The following is a 13,311-nucleotide window of genomic DNA, read 5'->3' as shown; positions in this document are numbered from 1 at the left end:
GGATATTTAGAGTATAAGGAAGAGAGAAGAAACTGAGAAACAAACCCTTGGCCCTTCTCTTAGGCTGGGAATCAAGACTTTCTGCAAAATGGGGCCAAGATGGGTTTGTAAACTGTCCTCTTGTCATCCCATGAAATGGGAATAAAAGGGAATGTTTGGTAAACGGGTCTGTTTTTTTTTTTACCTCCCTGCCTCCTGTCCTGGGTGTCTGGGGTGTGAAAGGGCTAGAGAAATCAGCCAAGGGTCCCAGCGTAAGTGGGGGTTGAGTGAATTTCTAGAAAGAGTAAGACTGGGAGGACTGTAGTCAAACAGGGCTCTTGGCCCAAGGATCTGTAATAAGGGAGCCAGGCATCTAATATTGCACTCCTTTATCCGCCTTTGGGGAGTTTTCAGCTCACTTATTAGTCTCTTGCTTCTGCAGCCAAAAGCTACAGATTTGAAGAGTAACAAGGCTCCTAGCATGTAGTGACCATGTGATAAAGATTAAAGTGTCAAAATCATAATGGTAGCCTCTATCCTGATCATTCTGTTGATTGTCCTCTTTTATCACAATACCCTTGGTTAGTTTCCAAATGCTCAGAGCAGGAGCTGTGAGGGAGGATGGTGTGTGGTGTGCTTCGGATGACACTCTGGTAGTTGTCAGGAATCGTGAAAAGTCCTAGATTAACTCATCCTCTGGACTGTAAGCTCGTTATAGGCAGGGAATGTGCCTGTTATATCGTCGTAGTCTCCCCAGCACTTGGTACAGGGCCCTGCACACAGTAAGCACTCAATAAATATGACTGAGTCTTACACAATATAGCAATTGTGAGATGTTTAGAGCCTTCAGAGAATGAGTTCTGGTCCTCGTGTCGTTGGAGAAGAAACCAACAAATTTGGACGCAGTATATGGTTACATGTGTGGTGTTGATTGAATGGAGTGATAGATGATTTCAGGTCAACCTCAGAAGTCCACATTTGATGTTTGTGAGGTGTGTAGGTATTACGAGGGCAGAACTGACTTGATTAGAGAACCCTCGTTGGATCTGTGACACTGATGAAGTGATTAACAACCCCTGGGGGGTGCTTGAATTGGAGAACTGAGCATTGCTGGACAATGAATATGAGATCAAATCTTCTTTCCCTAAAGGATTGTCAAGACCCTTACAGGTGGCTGCGACCCCATAGGAGTGTTCCATTATTGACTCCCAAAGTGGTGCACAGGGTTCTCCCCTGCCATGCCCCAGTGTGACTTTTACAAACCAGAATTTACCATCAGAGCTCATGCTGTGGATCCAGGAAATCAGAAGCAGTGTGGTCTAGTAGAGCACTGACCTGAAAGTCAGAAGGACCTGGGTTCTAATCCCGCCTCCGCCCCCTTGTCCGCTGTGCGACCGTGGGCAAGTTGCAGCGCGGCTTAGTGGAGAGAGCCTCGGCTTGGGAGTCAGAGGATGTGGGTTCTAATCCCGGGTTCACCACTTGTCTGCTGGGTGACCTTGGGCTAGTCACTTAACTTCTCTGTGCCTCAGTTACCTCATCTGTAAAATGGGGATTTAGACTGTGAGCCCCATCAACCTGATTACCTCGTATCTACCCCAGTGCTTAGAACAGTGCTTGGCACATAGTAAGCGCTTAACAAATTCCATAATAATTATTACTATTGTTATTATTCTCTGTACCTGTTACCTCATTTGTAAGATGGGGATTAATACTGTGATGTGGTACATGGACTGTCTAATCTGATTAGCAGGTATCTACCCCAGTGCTTAGTACAGTGCCTAGCACATAGCACTTAACAAATCCCATTTTAAAAAATTGGCTTCTATTCTTAGTTCTGAAAGACTTGCTAGGTGACCTTGAGCAGATCACTTCCCTCCTCTGGTCCTTGGGTTCCCCAACTGTAAAATGAGAATAACAGACTATGTTGTTTCTCAACTCATTGGGGTGTTTGAACAATGAAGGATACAGCAGATGAGAAAACACTTTGAGCTTTTGGGAAGTGAGGTACTAACTGAATGCATGGTGTTATTAAAAAAGCGTGGAAATGAAGACAACTCTCTGGATAATTCAAATCAGACCCATCTTTGCTTTAGTTTTGGAGGCCAGAATAGTTGATCCATTTCATTTTTTAACTCCCAAAGTTTCCCCGTTCAGTGCCAAACGGACTGTAAGTTTGCTGTGGGTAGGGAATGTGTCTGTTTATTGTTGTATTGTCCATTTATTCATTCAATTGAATTTACTGAGCGCTTACTGTGTGCAGAGAACTGTACTAAGAGCTTGGAAAGTACAGTACAACAATAAAGAGACAATCCCTGCTCGCAACGGGGGAGACAGACATCAATTTAAATATATAAAATTATAGATACATACATCTATACATAAGTGCTATGGGGCGGGGAGGAGGAAAGAACAAAGGGAGTGAGTCAGCCTGACACGGAAGGGAGTGGGAACTAAGGAAAAGCGGGGCTTAGTCTGGGAAGGCCTCTTGGAGGTGGAACGCCTTCAGTAGGGCTTTGAAGGTGGGGATAATGATTATCTGGTGGATTTGAGGAGGGAGGGCATTCCAGGCCAGAGGTAGGACGTGGGCCAGGGGTCGGCGGCAAGGCAGGCGAGGTGGAGGCCCATTCAGAAGGTTGCACCAGAAGAGCGGAGTGTGCGGGCCGTGATATAGAAGGAGAGAAGGGAGGTGAGGTAGGAGAAGCAGCGTGGCTCAGTGGAAAGAGCACGGGCTTTGGAGTCAGAGGCCATGGGTTCAAATCCCGGCTCTGCCAATTGTCAGCTGTGTGACTTTGGGCAAGTCACTTCACTGTGCCTCAGTTCCCTCATCTGTAAAATGGGTATTGACTGTGAGCCCCCCGGGACAACCTGATCACCTTGTAACCTCCCCAGTGCTTAGAACAGTGCCTTGCACATAGTAAGCGCTTAATAAATGCCATCATCATCATCATTATTATTAGGAGGGGGCAAGGCGAGGAGTTTTTGTTTGTCGGAGGTGGATAGAAAAGCGCTGGAGACTTTTGAGGAGGGGGTGACATGAAAAATAATCCAGGCAGCAGAATGAAGTATGGAGTAGAGTGGGGAGAGGCAGGAGGCTTGGAGGTTAGCAAGGAGGCTGATGCAGTAATCTAGGCAGGATAGGATGAGTGATTGTACTAATGTGGTAACGGTTTGGATGGAGAGGAAAGGGCACATCTTGGCGATGTTGTGAAGGCGAGACCAAGCGCTAAGTAATAATAATAATAATAATGGCATTTATTAAGCGCTTATTGTGTGCAAAGCACTGTTCTAAGCGCTAGGGAGGTTACAAGGTGATCAGGTTGTCCCACAGGGGACTCACAGTCTTAATCACCATTTTACAGATGAGGTAACTGAGGCACAGAGAAGTGAAGTGACTTGTCCAAAGTCACACAGCTGACAATTGGTGGAGCCAGAATTCGAACCCATGACCTCTGACTCCAAAGCCCGTGCTCTTTCCTACTGAGCCACGCTGTAAGTGGTCAATAATTACAATTGATTGCCACTGTACTAAGCCCTGGGACCAATATTAATCAGATCGGACACTGTCCTTGTCCCCCCAGGAACTCACAGAACAAGTAGGAAGGAGAACAACTATTTGGTCCCCATTTTACAGATGACAAACCTGAGGCACAGAACCATAAAGCGACTTGCCCAGGACCACGCAGCAGGGTAGCAGCAGAGGTGGGATTGGAACCCAGATCCTATGGGTCCCGGGTCCAGACCCTTATGGCGGTGCTGTAAAGGGTAGGAATTAGAGATGGGCCTAATTCCTTCTTCACTAGGAGTGGACAGGGATTCTCCATCGGCCTGAGAGTGTACATGACTCCTCTCTGGGGGTGAATCTGGTGAGCCCATCACCCGCCCGTCCCCTGAACCATCTGCTTCCCCATCTCGGGCCCTGTAACTAACTTCAGCTGTTGCCTGCAGTAAGATGGAGGGGGCAGCAGAACAGCGGGCAGTAGTTAGTCAATTGTACTTATTGAGTGCTTACTGGGTGCAGAGCACTGTACTAAGCACTTGGCAGAGCACAATATAACACTGAAGCTTCAGACAGTGTGAGTCGCCCATTCACCTTCTTTTAAGATGTGGATTTTTGACCCAAAGGGGGAAAGAAAATGAAGCCCTTTATGGTGGTGGCGGCTTATGCCTCAAAGCTCATAGAAAGTCACATAGAAGGAGAATAGAAAGAGTGTGAGCCCGAGAATCAGAGGATCTGGATTCTAATCCTGGCTCCACTATTTGCCTGCTGTGTGACTGTGGATAAGTCACTTACTGGTGCCTCAGTTTTCTCATATGCAATACTTGTCAGTACCTGTTCTCCCTCCCTGTTAGACTGTGACCCCTATGTCAGACTGAGACTGTATCCAATCTGATTATCTTGCATTCACCACAGCGCTCAGTACAGTGACTGGCACAGAGTAAGTGCTTACCAAATACCTTGAATCAGTATTACCCAGTTTGTGTGGTCAGGCTCAGGACCTCTATCAATAATAATGAGATGCTTTGTGGCATAGGGGTAGGGACCGTCTCTATATGTTGCCGACTTCCCAAGCGCTTAGTACAGTGCTCTGCACACAGTAAGCGCTCAATAAATACGACTGAATAAATGAATGAATGATAGAGAATAGACCTGGAAGTTGGAAGGGCCTGAGTTCTAATCCCAGCTCTGGCACATGTCTGCTGTGTGACCTTGGGCAAGTCACTTAACTTCTCTGGGCTTCAGTTACCTCATCCGTAAAATGGGGATTGAGACTGGGAGGCCCAGGTAGGGGGGACAAGGGCTACTTCCAATCTGATTGGCTTGTGTCTACCCCAGTGCTTAATGCAGTGCCTGGCACAGAGTAAGCACTTAACAAATACCATAAAAAATAATAGTTGTGCTATTTCTTAAGTGCTTATTCTATGCCAGACACAGAACTAAGTGCCGGAGTAGATACAAGGTAATTAGGTCAGACATAGTCCCTGTTCTACATATGGCTCACAGAGTAAGTAGGAGGGAGAACAGGTATTGAATCCCCATTTTTACAGAGGAGGTAACTAACTGAGGCACGGAGAAGTGAAGTGACTTGCTCAAGGTCACAGAGCAGTTAAGTGGCAGAGCTGTGAGCCCATTGTTGAGTAGGGACCGTCTCTATATGTTGCCAATTTGTAATTCCCAAGTGCTTAGTACAGTGCCGTGCTCACAGTAAGTGCTCAATAAATACGATTGAATGAATGAACCCAAGTCTCCTGACTCCCAAGCCTTTGCTGTTTCCACTAGGCAGTGTTGTAATGATCAGTATACAAGGGAAATGGAATCAATCATTGAGCATTTAGTGTGTGCAGAGCACTGTACTAAGCATTTGGGAGAGTACAGTATAACAGAGGTGGTAGATATGTTCCTTGCCATAGGCAGAGCAGGAAAGCAGACAGGCCTGCAAGTTCAGAATCGAATGTCGGTGAGAAATAGCACTTAGCTGTCCAGCTCTGTTACCATATGGATCAAACTAGAAGAGTCTACGGACCATAAACTGTTCACAGACTAAAGCTACCAGCGTAAATGATGGACGTGTCTGTGTAAAAGTCTTCACCTTTGTAGCCACTTCTGTTAACGCCCCACCACCTCTTCTAAGGTACGTGCCTTCTGAATCTCTCTGCCCTCTGAGGCAGCTGGCTACCATCCACCCCGACCCCGCTATAGCAGCCTTTGGACTCTGAATTGCAGGGAGATTCGAGAACATCTTCTCTTGGGGGGCAAAAAAAGTTCTTCAGTCATAAATTGCAGGGAGATTCGAGAACATCTCCTGTGTGGGGGAAAAAGTGACTCGGTCCAAGTAACAACCTCTCTGGAAGCATTAGCAGCTCTAGCTAGCTGCCGGCGTGCTGGGGCATACAGGGATAATCTTCGAGGTTTCCTCGAACCCCCCATGAAGCCCAGGGTTCCAGTTCAGAGTTTTATTTTGTGGTTCCGGGAGCTGTAACAGTTTGTGGGTTTGGTGATCTTTTAAGGAGATGTGGCAAGAAAGGAAGCAGTGCTCACATAATCATTAAACCACCGATAACCAACCACCTCCACTGCCTTCCCGCTCTGGCTCAAATGTCACACGCGTGGTCGGCGAGATTATGAACGTTGCTTTGCTAGTGGTCAGGAGTGGGGGCAATGTAGTCTAGCGGAAAGAGCTCGGGCCAGAGAGCCAGAGGACCTGACTTCTACTTCCCCTTCTGCCCCTTGCCTGCTTTGTGACCTTGGGCAAGTCGCTTCACTTTTATGTGCCTCACTTTCCTCATCTGTAAAATGGGGATAAAATGCCTTTTTTTCCCCACCTTCTTAAGCTGCAAGCCCAATGTGGAACGGGATCTGTGCCTCACCTATTAATCCTGCATCTCCACCAGGGCTTAGCCATATAGTAAGCGCTTATCAGTACCATCTTCATTATTGTTATAGAGTGATTTCTTCACTCCCCACCCTGGGGTTGTGCTGGAGGTGGCAACAATTCTCTCTGCCCCGTGGTTACCCCACTTTTTTAAATGGTATTCATTCATTCAATAGTGTTTATTGAGCGCTTACTGTGTGCAGAGCACTGTACTAAGTGCTTGGGAAGTACAAGTTGGCAACATATAGAGACGGTCCTTACCCAACAGCGGGCTCACAGTCTAGAAGTATCTGTTAAGCACTTACTGTGTGCCAGGCACTATATTAAGTGCTGGGGTAGATACAGGATAATCAGGCTGGACACTGTCCCTGTCCCACATAGGGCTCACAATCATAATCCAACATGACCAAATGAAAGGAAATGGACTTGAGCTGCAGCAGGGGGGATTTGGGTTAGAGTTGAGGGGGACTTTGTGAGTGATGGTTGGCAGGTGTTGGAATGGATGCTTGAGAAAGGGTGTGGATGGCTTTTCCATAGAGAACTTTAGAGAGGGCAGAGCACCTGTCTGCCCAGTGTAAAATTCTTCTCCTGAATTAAGTGGATGGAGAGAGGATGTGGAGCTTCCTCCCGACCATGGGGACTGAGGATGCAAAGGGAATGGATTTCAGGAAACATTTCCTCTAGAAATCAAGGTGATGGGGGTTTTGACTTTCAGAGGAGGAGCCTGGTCCACTCATGGGGCTAAGCAAGTGGATGGAAACTCTCGGGTTCTGAGTTCTAATTCTTATTGTCCTTCCCCCCTGCAAATTTGGTGGTTTGCGGGCAAGTGAGTGGGTGGTAATGTCTTCATCTGCAAGAGGGTGTTTTGGATATCAGGATGCTTGCTGGGTCCCAGTCTTGAGTACGGAGTAGTGGAAACTTAGTTTTTTTGTTACTTTCTTTGTGTTTTTATGGTATTTGTTAAGTTCTTACTGTGTGATAGGTACTGCTCTAAGCACTGAGGCAGATACAAGGTTGGACACGGTCAACCTTGTCAATCAATCAGTTGTATTTATTGAGAGCTTACTATGTGCAGGGCCCTGAACTATGTACTTGGGAGAGTACAATACAACAGAATTAGCAGACACCTTCCCTGCCCTTAACGAGCTTACAGCCCTGTTCCACGTGGGATTCACAGTCTTGATCCCAATTTCGCAGATGAGGTAACTGAGGCCCAGAGAAATTTGAGAGAGAATTGTTGCCACCTCCAGCACAACCCCAGGGTGGGGAGTGAAGAAATCACTCTATAACAATAATGAAGATGGTACTGATAAGCGCTTACTATAAAGCTAAGCCCTGCTGGAGCTGCAAGATTAATAGGTGAGGCACAGAACCCATTCCACATTGGGCTTGCAGCTTAAGAAGGTGGGAAAAAAAGGTATTTTATCCCCATTTTACAGATGAGGAAAGTGAGGCACATAAAAGTGAAGCGACTTGCCCAAGGTCACAAAGCGGGCAAGGGGCAGAGAAATGAAGTGCCTTGCCCCAAATCACACAGCAGACAAGTGGCAGAGTCAGGATTAGAACCCAGGACCCTCTGACTCCCAGGCTGGTGCTCTAACCCCTAGGCCACACTGCTTCTCAAAGGAGGCCACGGCCGCAGGCTGACTGGCACATGTTCATTCATTTAGTGGTATTTATTGAGCGCTTACTGTGTGCAGAGCACTGTACTAAGCGCTTGGGACAATACAGTACAACAGACATGTTTCCTGCCCACAACAAGCCTGTATTCTAGAGCACGTTCTCCTGGACAGGTTGGGAGAGATACTGGGCCCCGCTGAGAGGGATTTGAAGCCCTGTGGTCCAGTTCGGTGCCAGATACGATGGATACAACTGGAACTGATGATTGTGAATGAAATCGGAGGCTTCCTTCCGGGCCACGGCAGCAGGGAGTTATTCTCCTGGAGGCAGCAGCTGGTTGCTAAGAGTCTGGAGCTCCCTCGGAGCTGACTCAGCTCCGTGTCCGCCTCCTGTCAGGACTCGTCCTTTCGGCTCCGTTCTGAGGGACCGAGGAGTATCGGGGACAGAGCTCCGGGGAGCCCACAGGGATTAGGATAAACCTCGGCTCTTTCCTTCTGCCCCTGCTCTCTATGCAGGTGGTAAAGAGAAGCGGCGTGGCCTAGTGGCAAGAGCACGGGCTTGGGACTCAGAACACGGATTCTAATCCCTGCTCCGCCGCTTGTCTGCTGCATGACCTTGGGCAGGTCACTTAACTTCTCTGAGCCTCAGTTACCTCATTTGTAAAATGGGGAATAAGACTGTGAGCTCCATGTGTGACAGGGACTGTGTCCAACCTCATTGCCTTGTATCTACCCTAGTGCTTAGAACAGTGCTTGGCACATAGTGCTTATTATTAATTTTTTTTATTATTAAAGAGTTCAAAAAGACTAGCTGTGGAGAGAAATCCACAGTCAGCAGAGGTGGGATGGGGTCTCCCATCCCTAAATGTACTTCCGTTTGCCATAATGTATTTAGATAAACACGATACATGGTTTGCCCCAAATTATTTAGTTGAACAAGCTCTCCAAATTATTTCCGACCGGAACTGTATCGAATGCATTTTCCAACCCTGAGCCCCTCTAAATTCACTGTGAAATGAATGAACACATCAGGGCGGTCCTCCCAGAGGCCACTGTGGCGGCCACAAGCGCTGCTGCTCTTGGACCTCTTTGGGGGCGGGCGGTGATGGCTCTTGAAAGAGGTCAAGAGGCTGAGCACCGCTCTGGGGAAGGGGAGTCCTCAGATTCATCATGGGTTTGAGAGTCCAGTCCCTGGAGCAGCTCCTGGGTCTGGAGAAAACTGTGAAGAGGAAATGGGCATAGATGAGACAGTGGGATCATAATTTGATGTCAGGAAGAACACATCCTGTCAGACTGATTCCAGCGTGGCTCAGGGACTCGGTGAGCTCTCCAGCCCTGGAGATCGTTTCTAAATGAATAGACACTTTCCTGGCCCGGATGCAGGGGACTGGACCAGGTGACTCCTTGCAGTCTCTTCCTCTAGACTGTAAGCTCGCTGTGGGCAAGGAATGAGTCTGTTCATTGTTATAGTGCACTCTCCCAAGCACTTAGTACATTGCTCTGCATACAGTAAGCGCTCAAGAAAAACGACTGAATGAATGAATCTTCCGGCTCTAGGATACTGTGAAATAGGAATTCCTGACTGTGAACCACCAACTTGAGGATTTTGAAACCGAATTCTCTACCAACCGCCTGAATTCCTCCCTTTGCCCTTTTCGGAGTTACATCATCATCCAAGTGCTGGCTACAGCTGTGCTGATCAACAAATGTTTCCAGCAATCCCTCCCTCCCCTCAGGCCTGGTTGCCACTCCCAGGAGGACCTGATCCGATGTGTTTCCAGGTTGCCTGGGGATGGACTGGGCGTCTGGGAAGAGAGACTATCTGGAGCTGTGGGCTTCTGTTCTGGTGACCGTCCCTGGGGAAAGACCATATAATAATAATGGTATTTGTTAATCGCTTACTGTGTGCCAGGCTCTGTACTAAGAGCTGGGGTAGGGACACGCTAATCAGGTTAGACACAGTCCCTGTCCCATGTGGAGCTCACAGTCTTGATCCCCATTTAACAGGTGAGGGAACTGAGGCACTGAGAAGTGAAGTGACTTGCCTGAGGTCATGGCAGACAAGTGGCTGAGCTGAGATTAGAACCCAGCTCATTCTGACCCCCAGGCCCGTGCTCCAGCCACTAGGCAACACTGCTTCTTTTCCTCATCTTCCCTAATTTCCACCCACTGCTCCCACCAACAGTGAACAGATGCCCCAATTCCAAAACCGCTCACTGTTTCGAGTACCCTTTGCTCCAACTTAAGGGTTTTTTTTTCCCCCTACTCTTCCAAGCTGTGGGTTATTGTTCCAGATGGAATCGTTTGGATTATTCAAGCCATTAAAAATTACAACTTGCGGTTTCCCCGTGACCTCAGAATCTTGGTGTCTGGCTAATGGTTTCCGATCCTACCTAACATCTGTGCTCTCTGGTTGGCCTGGATTCAGTGCAGCACACCGCCGTGGAAGCCTGTTTCCCCTCCAAGGGTTGGGTGAGGCAAGACTCAAAACTTCACTTCAAAATGTTAAGTGCTGTGTTTTTTATACTAATGGTCCACTCAGGGTACCTTTGCGTGTTTCCTTTTTTGGCCGAGGCTTCCCTTCCCTGGCTCTGAATAATTGAAATGGGAAACTTGCAAGCTGCCAAAAAGGCCCCTTGTTACTGATGCTTACAGGGAGATTGGTGTTTAGAAGGGGTTGGGGCTTTCAGAAGGGTGATTTTTTTTTTTTGGTATGGTATTTGTCAAGCGCTTACTATGCGCCACACACTGTACTAAGCTCTGGGGTAGATACAGGCTGATCAGGTTGGACACGGTCCATATCCCACATAGGGTTCATGATTTAAATCCTCATTTTTCAGATGAGGTAACAGAGGCACAGAGAAGTGACGTGATTTGCCCAAGGTAACACACAGCAGACAAGTGGCGGAGCTGGGATTAGAACCCAGATCCTTCTGAGTCCCAGGCCTCCCACGGGGCCGTGCTGCTTCTCTGTTGAGGTGGGTTCTGTTGGAAAATGAATGAGCCTGGACGTGATGGATTTTGAGACACTTGGAGGAACCCAAAAGGTGCTCTTTCTGACAGGAGGGGATGAACTCCCCAAAACAACCGGGCAGAAATCGGGCCCTTCTATGCCCAGGTGGGCTTTGCTGCCATGAAGGAGGCATTTGTTTCCCTTGGTGTGGCTCGCCATGGGTGATGATGGCAGTTTCTCCAAAGCTGGATTGGCCCCTCTCTGGGTCAGGGTGTTCTTGAGAAGCAGCGTGACTTAATGGAAAGAGCAGGGGCTTGAGAGTTAGAAAATGTGGGTTTTAATCCCAGCTCTGCCACTTGTCTGCTGTGTGACCTTGGTCAAGTCACTTAACTTCTCTGTGCCTCAGTTACCTCATCCGTAAAATGGGGATTAAAAGTGTGAGCCCTCTGTGGGACAGCCTGATTACCGTGTATCTACCCAGCGCTTAGACCAGTGCTTGGCACCTAGTAAGTGCTTAACAAATACCATAATTATTAAGGTGTTCTGGGCTGCCTGTGTTAGAGGAGGAAATGGATGATCCTACTGTTGGGTAGGGACTGTCTCTATATGTTGCCAACTTGTACTTCCCAAGCGCTTAGTACAGTGCTCTGCACACAGTAAGCGCTCAATAAATACGATTGATGATGATGATGATGATGATGATGATGACGATCAAAATCAGGGTATTCCGAGCCCCAGACCCTAACATCAAAGAAAACCAGGACATTGAATATAAATTGTCATTGCTGATTTCAGATGGAGTGCAGAGATCTGGTTTACCAACTCTGTTGTATTGTCCCCTTCCAAAATACTACTACTGCTACTACTACTCCTCATACTAATAATATTTGTTAAGTGCATACTGTGTGTCAAATGCTGTTCTAAGTGCTGGGGTAGATACAAGTTAATCAGGTTGGATACAGTCCCTGTTCCACATGGGGCTCAGAGTCTTCATCCCCACTTTACAGATGAGGGAACTGAGGCAAAGAGAAGTGGCAGAGCTGGGATTAGAACCCAGGTTCTTCTGACACCCAAGCCTGTGCTCTATCTACTAGGCCAGGCTGCTTACAGACTAGGGAGAGAAGGGCCCAGGGCGGATACCTGAAAACCTTTTTCGGAACGATGTCGAAAGTGGAGTCAGGAAGGCAGGATTCCCTCTGCCCTCCCAACCAGGTCCCCCAGAGGGATAATCATCAATCATATTTATTGAGCGCTTACTGTGTGCAGAGCACTGTACTAAACGCTAAGGGATGCACTCAACAACCGGGGTGGGGAGGAGGATGGGAGGTGCAGTGGGCATAGGCCAGGGGCCAGAAGGGAAGCAGACAACTGGAAGGAGCCATGAGGTCAAGAGAGGGTTATTTTGGGATAGGAGAGACATGCGCATGGGACAGCCGCTCTCTCCAAACCTCAGCCCAATGGACTGGGGTCCGCTGGAAAGAGCCCCGGGAGTCAGGAAGGTGTAGTGAATTAATCAAGGAAGGTTTCCTGGAGGAAGCGGGGTTACAGGTTGGCTTTGAAGCTGTGAAGGACTAGGGTCTGGCAAACTGCTGGGAGGAGACGGAGTCCCTGGCCAGAGGGACAGTGTGAGCTACTGGCCAGAGTTCATTCAGTCGTATTTATTGAGTGCTGACTGTGCGCGGAGACCTGTACTGAGCACTCGGGAGTGTACGGTACAACAATAAACAGACACATTCCCGGCCCACAACGAGCTCACAGTCTAGCGGGGAGAGGGAGGGTCACCCCGGGGAAGGATTCCACCTCTCTTGGTCTCAGTGTACCATCTGAAAATTGGGGAGGATCATGGAGAGAATAAAATAAAGATGCCAGGTGAGAATGGATTGGGTGCCCTTAAGAAAAAAAAAAAAACTCTAGGAATCCATGGGATTATTTTGCGGGATTAGTCCAACCAGGCTCTTTGTGGGGAGCGAGGATGGGGAGAGAGAGAGATGCAGATATACAGACCCCCTGGCTCCATGCTTTCTGATCCCATTTCCCGTCCCTGGCATTAGGGGCCGGCAGGGGAAATACCTGTGTTAGTTCATACCAAAAAGGCAAGGGGCTAATTCTGTTGTACTCTCCCAAGCGCTTAGTATAGTGCTCTGCACATAGTAATTGCTCAGTAAATGCCACTGATCTGAGGGAGTGGGGCTCCAAGGCAGCATTGTCTAGTGGTTAGAGCAGGAGCCTGGAAGTCAGAAGGCCATGGGTTCTAATCCCAGCTCTGCCACTTGCTTGCTGTGTGACCTTGGGCAAGTCACTTCACTTCTCTGTACCTGTTACCTCATCTGTAAAATGGGGATTACGACTGTGAACCCCTCATGGGACAGGGACCGCGTCCAACCTGATT

The sequence above is a fragment of the Tachyglossus aculeatus genome, chromosome 6 (assembly GCF_015852505.1).
Source record: "Tachyglossus aculeatus isolate mTacAcu1 chromosome 6, mTacAcu1.pri, whole genome shotgun sequence".
In the NCBI taxonomy this organism is placed as follows: Eukaryota; Metazoa; Chordata; class Mammalia; order Monotremata; family Tachyglossidae; genus Tachyglossus; species Tachyglossus aculeatus.
This window is presented reverse-complemented; position numbering follows the sequence as displayed.